Source organism: Triticum dicoccoides, chromosome 1B (assembly GCF_002162155.2).
Source record: "Triticum dicoccoides isolate Atlit2015 ecotype Zavitan chromosome 1B, WEW_v2.0, whole genome shotgun sequence".
Taxonomy (NCBI): domain Eukaryota; kingdom Viridiplantae; phylum Streptophyta; class Magnoliopsida; order Poales; family Poaceae; genus Triticum; species Triticum dicoccoides.
In genome coordinates, this window is record NC_041381.1 from 346,464,417 (window position 1) to 346,476,981 (window position 12,565).

Below are 12,565 nucleotides of genomic sequence, written 5' to 3' on the forward strand. Positions count from 1 at the left end.
GATATCACCTTCATCAAATCTATAAAGAGAATTTACCTTTACTACCTATGTCGGGTTACCAAGACCATGTATTTGTTCAATAGGTGGTAAATTCTTAACATCTTCAGCTTTAATACCTTTTTCTTCGATAGATTTCTTTGCCTCTTGCATATCTTCAGGACTGAGAAATAGAATACCCCTTTTCTTCGGAGTTGGCTTTGGAGTTGGTTCAGGAAGTGTCCAATCATTATCATTACTCGAGATATTATTCAATGGCAATTCAGCTTGCTCAACAGTTCTTTCCCTGAAAACACAACCAGCACAATTATCCAGGTGGTCTCTGGAAGCATCGGTTAGTCATTATAAAAGATATCAAGTATTTCATTTTTCTTGAGAGGACAACTAGGCAAAGCATTAAGTAACTGGAGAAGCCTCCCCCAAGCTTGTGGGAGAGTCTCTTCTTCAATTTGCACAAAATTATATATTTCCCTTAAGGCAGCTTGTTTCTTATGAGCGGGGAAATATTTAGCAAAGAAGTAATAAATCATATCCTGGGGACTACGCACACAACCAGGAGCAAGCGAATTAAACCAAAATTTAGCATCACCCTTTAATGAGAACGGAAATAACTTAAGGATATAGTAATAACGAATTTTTTCCTCATGAGTAAATAGGGTGGCTATATCATTCAATTTAGTAAGATGTGCCACAACATTTTCAGATTCATAGCCATAAAAAGGATTAGATTCAACCAAAGTAATCAACTCAGGATCGACAGAGAAATCATAATCCTTATCAGAAATACAGATAGGCAAAGTAGGAAAAGCAGGGTCATATTTCATTCTAGCATTCAGAGATTTTTCTTTCAGCTTAACTAACAGTTTCATAAGATCATATCTATCTTTGCAAGTAGAAAGGTCTTTAGCAGTTTCTTCATCCATAACATAACCCTCAGGTACATCAGGCAATTCATATCTAGGGGAGAATCTTCATCATCACTTTCATCAATATTATCAGTTTCAATAATTTCATTCTCTCTAGCCCTAGCAAGTTGTCCATCAAGAAATTCACCTAATGGCATAGTATTATCAAGCATAGAAGTAGTTTCATCATAAGCATCATGCATAGCAGAAGTGGCATCATCAATAACATGCGATATATCAGAATCAATAGCAGGTGCAGGTGTCGCAAGTTTACTCAAAACAGAAGGTAAATCAAGTGTAGAGCTAGATGGCAGTTCCTTACTTCCCCTCGTAGTTGAGGGAAAAATCTTGATTCTTTCATAATTCAAGTTCCTCATATAGTGATCAGCAGATATAAATCCCAAGTGACTCAAAGAATATGGCTATGCTCCCTGGCAACGGCGCCAGAAAATAGTCTTGATAACCCACAAGTATAGGGGATCGCAACAGTTTTCGAGGGTAGAGTATTCAACCCAAATTTATTGATTCGACACAAGGGGAGCCAAAGAATATTCTCAAGTATTAGCAGTTGAGTTGTCAATTCAACCACACCTGAAAGACTTAATATCTGCAACAAAGTACTTAGTAGCAAAGTAGTATGGAAGTAACGATAACGGTGGCAAAAGTAATAGTAGTAGTTGTAGCAATCGTAACAGTGGCAATGGAAAAGTAACTAAGCAAAGATCAATATGTGAAAAGCTCGTAGGCAATGGATCAGTGATGGATAATTATGTCGGATGCGATTCCTCATGCTACGTTTATAACATAGGGTGAAACAGAACTAGCTCCAGTTCATCAATGTAATGTAGGCATGTATTCCGAATATAGTCATATGTGCTTATGGAAAAGAACTTGCATGACACCTTTTGTCCTACCCTCCCGTGGCAGCGGGGTCCTATTGGAAACTAAGGGATATTAAGGCCTCCTTTTAATAGAGTACCTGACCAAAGCATTAACAGTTAGTGAATACATGAACTCCTCAAACTACGGTCATCACCAGGAGTGGTCCCGATTATTGTCACTTCGAAGTTGCCGGATCATAACACATAGTAGGTGACTATTGACTTGCAAGATAGGATCAAGAACTCACATATATTCATGAAAACATAATAGGTTCAGATCTGAAATCATGGCACTCGGGCCCTAGTGACAAGAATTAAGCATGGCAAAGTCATAGCAACATCAATCTTAGAACATAATGGATACTAGGGATCAAACCCTAACAAAACTAACTCGATTACATGGTTAATCTCATCCAACCCATCACCGTCCAGCAAGCATACGATGGGATTAATTACTCACGCACGGCGGTGAGCATCATGAAATTGGTGATGGAGGATGGTTGATGATGACGATGGCGACGGATTCCCCTCTCCGGGGACCCGAACGGACTCCAGATCAGCCCTCCCGGGGAATAATAGGGCTTGGCGGCAGCTCCGTATCATAAAACGAGATGAATCCTTCTCTCTGGTTTTTTTTCTCCCAGAAAGTGAATATATGGAGTTGGAGTTGAGGTCGGTGGAGTCCCAGGGGGCCCACGAGGCAGGGGGCGCGCCCTAGGGGGCGCCCTGCACCCTCGTGGACAGGGTGTGGGCCCCCTGATGCTGATTCTTTCACCAGTATTTTTTATTAATTCCAAAAGGTTGCTCCGTGGATTTTCAGGTCATTCCAAGAACTTTTATTTCTGCACAAAAATAACACCATGGCAGTTCTACTGAAAACAGCATCAGTACGGGTTAGTTCCATTCAAATCATGCAAGTTAGAGTCCAAAACAAGGGCAAAAGTGTTTGGAAAAGTAGATACGTTGCAGACGTATCAGTCATCAAGAATATTTTCAAGTCTAGACAAGTTATCAGCTACGGGGTTCTCTGCTCCTTTCCTATCAGTAATATGCAAATCAAATTCTTGTAGCAGAAGAACCCACCTAATGAGTCTAGGTTTAGCATCTTTCTTTTCCATAAGATATTTTATAGCAGCATGATCGGTGTGAACAATTACCTTAGAATCAACAATGTAAGATCTGAATTTATGACAAGCAAACACCACTACTAAGAATTCTTTTTCAGTAGTAGCATAGTTTCGTTGAGCACTGTCTAGAGTTTACTAGCATAATGAATAACATTTAGTTTCTTATCAACTCTTTGTCCTAGAATAGCACCAACAGCATAATCACTAGCATCACACATAATCTCAAAAGGCAAGTTCCAATCAGGTGATTGAACAACAAGTGCAGTAATTAAGGCTTTCTTTAGTGTTTCAAAGGCTTCCATACAATCATCATCAAACACAAAGGGAATATCCTTTTGCAAAAGATTAGTAAGAGGCCTAGATATTTTAGAAAAGTCTTTGATAAACCTCCTATAGAAACCAGCATGACCAAGGAAACTATGAATACCTTTGATATCTTTAGGACATGGCATTTTCTCAATTGCATCAACCTTGGATTTGTCCACCTCAATGCCTCTTTCAGAAATTTTGTGGCCCAAGACAATACCTTCATTAACCATAAAGTGGCACTTCTCCCAATTCAAGACAAGATTTGTTTGTTCACGTCCCTGCAAAACTCGATCAAGATTGCTTAAACAATCATCAAAAGACTTCACATAAATAGAGAAGTCATCCATGAAAACCAATCTTTTCACAAAAATCAGAGAAGATAGCAGTCATACATCTTTGAAAGGTAGCAGGTGCATTACATAAACCGAAAGGCGTACGTCTATAAGAAAATGTTCCAAAAGGACAAGTAAAAGTGGTCTTTCTTGATCAGATTGTAAAACAGGTATTTGTGAAAAGCTCGAGTATCCATCAAGGAAGCAAAAATGTGTGTGCTTAGATAGTCTTTCTAACATTTGATCAATAAAAGGCAGAGGGTAATGATCTTTTCTGGTAGCTTTATTTAATTTTCTATAATCAATTACCATTTTATAGCTCGTGACAATTCTTTGTGGAATAAGCTCATTCTTATCATTAGGAACAACAGTAAAACCTCCCTTCTTAGGGACACAATAAACAGGACTTACCCATCTACTATCAGTTATAGGATAAATTATACCTACTTCTAGAAGTTTCAGTATTTCCGTTCTTACCACTTCTTTCATTTTTGGATTTACCGAGTTGGTGATCAACAACGGGTTTAGGCATCAGGTTCCATATTAATCTTGTGCTGACATAGAGTGGGACTAATGCCCTTAAGATCATCAAGAGTATATCCAATAGCAGCCATGTGCTTCCTTAGAACTTTCAATAATCTTTGTTCTTCATGTTCTGAAAGATTAGCACTAATAATAACAGGATATATCTTCTTTTCAACAAGATAAGCATATTTCAAGGTGTCTGGCAATTGTTTTAGTTCAAACACAAGATCCCCTTTAGGTGGAGGAGGACCTCCTAGAGTTTCAATAGGCAAATTATGTTTAAGCAGAGGTTGTTGTTCGAAAAAGATTCTATCTATTTCATTTCTTTCACGCATATGCAAATCATTTTTATGGTCTAGCAAGTATTGTTTCAAAGGATCAGTAGGAGGCACATCAATAGAAGCAAGACCAATAATTTCATCCTTACTAGGCAAATATTTCTTATGAGGTTGTTTACTAAACTTGGAAAAATTAAACTCATGAGATTCATCACCAAGCTAACACTGATAGTTTGTTTCTTACAATCTATTTTAGCATTGACGGTGTTCAAGAAAGGTCTACCAAATATAATGGGACAAATTCATCTTGTGGGGTGGTAAGAACAAGAAAATCAGTAGGGTATTTTATCTTCCCACACAAGACTTCAACATCTCTAAGAATCACAATTGGTTATATAGTATCTCTATTAGCAAGTTTAATAGTAACATCTATGTCTTCAATTTCAGCAGATGCTATTTCATCTTCAATTTCTTCATATAATGAGAAAGGAATGGCACTCACACTAGCACCTAGGTCACATAACCCATGATAACAATGATCTCCTATCTTAACTGAGACAACAGGCATGACAACAACTGGTCTATGTTTATCTTTTCCTTCAGGTTTAGCAATTCTAGAAGCTTCATCACAGAAGTAAATAACATGCCCATCAATATTATCAACTAAGAGATCTTTAACCATAGAAACACTAGGTTCAAATTTGATTTGTTCAGATGGTTTGGGTGTTTTAACATAACTTTTGTTAACCACAGCTGAAGCTTTAGCATGTTCCTTCATCCTAACAGGAAAAATGTGGTTTTTCAATATAAGCAGTGGGAACAACTGGATCAACATTGTAAATGATAGTTTCTTCTTTAGCTTTTACCGGTTCTTTAATTTCTTCTTTAATTGGTGGGTGATATTTAAACCACTTCTCCTTAGGGAGATCAACATGATTCACAAAAGGAAGCTACTATCTCAGAGTCAAGTCCATATTTAGTGCTAAACTTTTGAAAGGCATCGGTATTCATAAAAGATTTAACACAATCAAACTTAGGTTCAATACCTGGCTCTTTACCTTCGTCGAGTTCCCAATCTTCAGAGTTACGTTTAATTCTTTCTAAAAGATCCCACCGGAATTCAATAGTCTTCTTCATAAAAGAACCAGTACAAGAAGTATCGACCATGCATTGATCATTACGAGAAAGCCGAGCATAAAAATTCTGGATAATAATTTCTCTCGAGAGCTCATGATTGGGGCATGAATGTAACATTGACTTAAGCCTCCCCCAAGCTAGAGCAATACTTTCTCCTTCACGAGGCCAAAAATTATATATATATATAATTCCGATCATGATGAACTAGATGCATAGGATAAAATTTCTGATGAAATTCCAATTTCAAATAGCTCCAGTTCCATGATCCAATACCATCGCGTAGCCTATACCATGTCAATGCTTTTCCCTTCAAAGATAAAGGGAAACTTCCTTCTTAGCTTCATCTCCGGGCAAACCTGCAAACTTAAATAATCCACAAATTTCATCCACATATCAAGTGCATATCAGGATGTTCGGTTCCATCTCCTGCATAAGGATTAGCTAGCAGTTGTTCTAACATACCCAAAGGAATTTCATATTCAATATTTTCAGTAGGTGCAGTAGGTTGAGGAGTAACTAATTTTGGTTCCGATCGAGGTGAAGATACCCCGAACAAACCCTCAAAGGATTGTTTTCCATAGTAGCAAGTGACAATAAATTTCAGTACATAGTAATAATGTTTCCTTACCAATTTCCACTTACCAAGAGCGCTTCACTCCCCGGCAACGGCGCCAGAAAATTACCTTGATGACCCACAAGTGTATGGGGTCAATTATAGCTCTTTTTGATAAGAGTGTCAAACCCTACGAGGAGCAGAAGGAAATGACAAGTGGTTTTCAGCAAGGTAATGTTTGAAAGTGCTAAAATTGTAAGTAGCAGAGTAGTTTGATAGCAAGATAATTTGTAACAAGTAAGTAACAATAGTAGTAACAAAAGTGCAGCAAGGTAGCTAATGTAGGAACCCTAGGGGCCGATCTTTCACGTTTGGAGTGGATCCTATGGGGGAACACGAAGAACGCGCAGAAGAACACAAGGGAAATCACGAGGGAAACAAGAGAAACACTCAACCGACAAGGGATCGATCACACAAGGGCTATATCATCGAGGCACAAAGTAACACGAGATCCAAAGTCAACAAAGGACGATACAAGAGTAACCGTTCTTCTCCGTGAGGAGGTCTTGATTGTCTTCTCCGGATAGAGGCCTTGAATCCGGATGGATCTTCTCCAAAGAGGTGTGGTCCCTCACGAGGAGTAGATCCGGTACGGATGAGCAATGCTCTATCTCAAATGAGCTATCACAATGCTCACCCCAGATAGGAGGTGGGAGTGGTCTATATATAGTCTCAGTGCAAAAGAGGGGCGAAGTGAAGGGATACATGGGCCTCAGCCCGCAGCTGGACGCAACCAGGGTCCAGACGTCCGTGGGGCGCCGATCGTCCGGAGGCTCGTGGGGTCCCAGATGTCTGGGGTTCCTCGGATGTCCGCAGATTCTGTTCTGTGGTCGCTAGCACGGTCGTCCGGACACCTTCGGATTTCCGTAATTTATGTTCTGTTGTCACAGGCATGGATGTCCGTAGGGGCTCGGTCGTCCGGAGCCTGGGAGTGTCCGGTCGTCCGGGCTGGGCCAGTCGTCCGTAGCCTGGAGCTCGGGTCTACCTCTCTTCTCTTGGCTGTAGCACCTTCCAGGGGTCGAGCGTCCATGCCTGGCCGGTCGTCCGGGGCCTGTAGCTTCCAAAGTAGCTCTTCTTCTTGATGTTCATGCTTTTTGGTAATTGCACTTTGAATCTCCCCCTTTTTGGTAACTGATGAAAACATATAGATCAAAGCTTCGACAAATGATAATAAGATTGAAAAACATCGTCGCTTTGAGAAGTATGTGATAAGCAAGAGCTCCCCCTAAATTTGTGCATAGTTTAAGATTTGCTTTGGACTGCAAATGCACAAGGAATTAGGCTCATGGGTTACTCTTCCATGTCACATACATCTTGGTGGAGCGCTCAAAATAATAAAGATTGAATACATGCACTCATCACCAAGCAAAGTGAATGATCACATAGGATAGATAAGATAATATCATCAAACATGCATAAGTGTAGCTTATGATCAAACACATGATCATCAATGTCTCACAAGAATAGCATAGTATCTCAAGCAATCAAAAGCAAACAAGTTTAACCACCAAAGCAAGAGAGAATAAAAGCAACACTCTCTCTCTCAAAGCCTATGATGTATAGATTTTTCTCCCCCTTTGGCAACAAGTTACCAAAAAGTTCATAGAAAATGCATAGTGCTAGATCGACTCTCAGGCTTGATCTTCAGGTGGTGGTATCCGGATAACTCCAAGGACGAAGGCTTTAGTTGAAGTAGAGGGTGCTGGAGTTGATGCTGGAGCTGGTTGCACTGGAGCTGTAGGGGTTGTAGCTAGTGCAGATGATGTGGCTCTGGTGTCTGTCACAGGCACTGTAGCTGGCCTCTGAGCTCTAGGCACTCTGGCAAATAGATTAGTGGTAGTCTTGCCCTGCCTCTCCTGCATGTCATCCTGTAGTTGCTCCACAACAGACTGAATCTCAGTTACTTTGACATCTAGATCACGGAATTTGAGTTCCATGATTCTTTCCAGGCTCTCCTGATTCTGAGTGAGGGTGGCCAGTCCCTTCTCAATCCTCAGAGATGATGCTATCAAGTAACCAAGCTGCTCCTGCTTGTTCTTCAAGAAATACTCAGATGCCTCCTCTTGAGTTGGCATCTTGGCAGCCTTCTCCTTCCTTGCCTTCTCCTTCTTCTCTTGAGCTTGTACTGATGATGGATCATTCTCATTCATGACAACCTGATTGTCCTCAAAGTCTGGATAGAGAGGAAAATGTTCCTTATCCAATTGATATTTGCCTATGCCCATCTTTGAGTTAATCAACTCCTGAATCTGAGGGGCATATCCACAACTCCTCTTCTGATCTGTTGTTGTCCTCTTAATGGTTTCAACCATAAGGCTCATGACTTTGAATTTCTGTGGCACATCAAACAAATGCAACATGTTGATTGCATGCCCTCTAATCATGTTGTGGTCACCAGACTTAGGCAACAGAGTGTGCCTTAGGATCCAATTGATAGTTGGCAGCCCTGACAGAAGGAAGTGGACTGATCCAAACTTATGTGTCTCAACAGCTTTGTCTGGGATCTCCTTGTACATGTGTGCCATGGAATTGTGGTCCATCTTCTTCTTGGCATAGACATCCAAGTCATCTTCACTTTCCTTTGGGGCATTGATCAGTTTTGCCCACTCCTCAACAGTTGACTGGTATCTTGTCCCTTCAGACATCCAAACTATCCTTCCATCTGGATAAAAGTGTGTTGTGGAGTAGAATTGCATGATAAGTTCATCATTCCAGTTGGTGAGCTTTTGCCCAACATAATCTGCAACTCCACAAGCAACAAAGCTGTCTTGCACTCCAGGATAGTGCTCCTCGTTTTCCTTCATATAGGTCCAGTCGACCCACCTCATATCACACACTATGGGCTTCTTGTCCAATAAGATTGTCTCATAGAAGTCCTGCTGTTCTTTTGTATGGAACCTGTAATCAACAGCAGTTCTTCTCCTTGAGGCATATGGATCTGTCATCCTCCATAGCCTCAACCCTGAGTCCTTTCTGATCCTCATGTCCTCAGCCACAGGATGGGCATCATTGTGGTCTGGTATCTTGGGCTTGAGCTTCCTTAGGACCTGTCCTTCTTCATCTTCATCATCAGCAACATTAGGCACTGGGGCCTTGTTCTTCTCAGCAGCTGGAATACTCCTGGTATTCCTCTTTGGTGCAAGCTTGGCCTTGGGGGCAGCTTTGGGTGCTTCCTTGGGCTTAGATGTTGCAGCCCCTAATCTAATAGCATCACCCATAAGCTTTGGCACCTTGGGTGCTGGTGCAGCAACCTCTTCTTCCTCTTCAGAGTCTATTCTCATTGAGGGCTTTCCAAGAACCTGGGCAGTTGTGGTTCTTGCTCTCTTCGTCTTCTTATCCTAAGCTGCTTCATCCTCTGATTCAATGGTAAACTTCATAGTTTCTCCGGTGGGAACTTTCTTGGATTTGGAAGTTGTGACTTTCTTTGCAGGTGCCTCTTTGGGTTATGACTGTTCTAGCACTTGAGTGGACCTTCTGACCTTGGGCATGGGTGTCCTCTTGGCAGGAACCTTCTTATTCAGTCCAGGCTTTGTGCTATGTGCTGAGCCATACTCCTTTTTTAGCACTACCTTCTTAGAGGTAGCCTGTGACGCCCCCGATTCAATCGTACACTAATCATGCACGCAAATGTGTACGATCAAGATCAGGGACTCACGGTAAGATATCACAACACAACTCTACAAATAAAATAAGTCATACAAGCATCATAATACAAGCCAGGGGCCTCGAGGGCTCGAATACAAGTGCTCGATCATAGACGAGTCAGCGGAAGCAACAATATCTGAGTACAGACATAAGTTAAACAAGTTTGCCTTAAGAAGGCTAGCACAAACTGGGATACAGATCGAAAGAGGCGCAGGCCTCCTGCCTGGGATCCTCCTAAACTACTCCAGGTCGTCGTCAGCGGGCAGCACGTAGTAGTAGGCACCTCCGGTGTAGTAGGGGTCATCGTCGACGGTGGCGTCTGGCTCCTGGACTCCAGCATCTGGTTGCGACAACCAGAAAGAGAGGAAAGGGGGAAAAAAGGGGGGAGAAAGCAACCGTGAGTACTCATCCAAAGTACTCGCAAGCAAGGAACTACACTACATATGCATGGGTATATGTGTAAAGGGCCATATCAGTGGACTGAACTGCAGAATGCCAGAATAAGAGGGGGATAGCTAGTCTTATCGAAGACTACGCTTCTGGCAGCCTCCGTCTTGCAGCATGTAGAAGAGAGTAGATTGACGTCCTCCAAGTAGCATCTCCAAGTAGCATCTCCAAGTAGCATCGCATAGCATAAACCTACCCGGCGATCCTCTCCTCGTCGCCCTGTAGAAAAGCGATCACCGGGTTGTCTGTGGAACTTGGAAGGGTGTGTTTTATTAAGTATCCGGTTCTAGTTGTCATAAGGTCAAGGTACAACTCCAAGTCGTCCTGTTACCGAAGATCACGGCTATTCGAATAGATTAACTTCCCTGCAGGGGTGCACCACATAACCCAACATGCTCGATCCCATTTGGCCGGACACACTTTCCTGGGTCATGCCCGGCCTCGGAAGATCAACACGTCGCAGCCCCACCTAGGCACAACAGAGAGGTCAGCACGCCGGTCTAAATTCTATGCGCGCAGGGGTCTGGGCCCATCGCCCATTGCACACCTGCACGTTGCGTACGCGGCCGGTGAGCAGACCTAGCAACCTCCATTACAAAGGAAGTTGCGTTAACGCAGTCCAACCCGGCGCACGCCACTCAGTCGCTGACGTCAAGAAGGCTTCGGCTGATACCACTACGCCGGGATACCCATAACTACTCCCGCGTAGATGGTTAGTGTGTATAGACCAAATGGCCAGACTCAGATCAAATACCAAGATCTCGTTAAGCGTGTTAAGTATCCGCGAACACCGAACAGGGCCAGGCCCACCTGTCTCCTAGGTGGTCTCAACCTGCCATGTCGCTCCGCCACCAAGTAACAGTCGGGGGCCGTCGGGAACCCAGGCCCACCTCTACCGGGATGGAGCCACCTGCCCCTTCAGCCCCCATCTCCGAACAGTATCATAGGTAATGTAACTGTGTAAAGTATATCGTATATGCCCGTGATCACCTCCCGAAGTGATCACAGCCCAATAGTATAGCAAGGCAGACCGACAAGAATGTAGGGTCACTGATGGAACACTAGCATCCTATACTAAGCATTTAGGATTGCAGGTAAGGTATCAATGACTGTAGCAGCAATGACAGGCTATGCATCAGAATAGGATTAACGGAAAGCAGTAACATGCTACACTACTCTAATGCAAGCAGTATAGAGAAGAGTAGGCGATATCTGGTGATCAAAGGGGGGGCTTGCCTGGTTGCTCTGGCAAGAGAGAGGGGTCGTCAACTCCGTAGTCGAACTGGTCAGCAGCAGCATCGGTCTCGTAGTCTACCGGAGAGAAGAGGGGGAAGAAACAATGAATACAATGCAAACAAATGCATATCGATGCATGACATGACAAGTAATGATGCTAGGTGTGCCCAATCGCGGTAGTAGGTGATACCGACGAAGGGGGGAAACATCCGGGAAAGTATTCCCGGTGTTTCGCGTTTTCGGACAGATGAACCGGAGGGGGAAAGTTGCGTGTTTGGTATGTTAGAGGTGTGTGGTGGACGAACGGGCTGCGTATCCGGAATCGTCTCGTCGTTCTGAACAACTTTCATGTTGAAAATATTTTAATCCGAGTTACGGATTAAAAGATATGATTTTCTAAAGATTTTATTAATTTCTGGAATTTAATTATTTATTTAATTCAACATTATCCAGAATAGTAAATGCTGACGTCAGCATGACGTATGTGTGATGTCAGCAGGCAACAGTGCGGTTGACCTGGGTCAAACTGACATGTGGGTCCCGTGGGACCCACCTGTCATACACTGTTAGGTTAATTAGGGTTTAGGTTAATCTAATTATAGTTTAATTAAACTAACAGGTTAATTAGTTTAGTTAATTGATCAGGTTAATTAAACTCAATTAATTTAGTTAATTAATTAATTAATATTATTATTATTATTTTCCTTCTCTTTTTTTTGTTCTGGGGCTGGGGCCCCCTTTGTCAGTGGGCCAAAGGCCTTAGCGGGTCAACGGGCGCGGGCGTGGGCATAGCCCGAACGGGTACTGCGGGCGCCAGCCCTACTGGGCACTGGCCCAGGCCAGTTACGGCCGGGCACGGCCAGCGTGGCCGCCGGCGAGTGCGGGCGAGGGTGGCAGAGGCCACGGCGGGCGCGGGTGGACGACGGCGGCAGCGCCCGCAGCGTCAGCCACCGCAGCAGACCAACACAAGGGGGCACGGGGCCAGCGGCGAGGCGCCGCAACAGGGGACGGGCGCATGGGGTCGTGGTGGCCGCGAGCACGGCGCGGGCGGCGCGCCGGCGTGGAGTTGCGGGACGCGGCCGGTCGCGGTGAGCGCGTCGTGGGGGGGAAAGAGGAGAGGAGGCGGGGCTCAC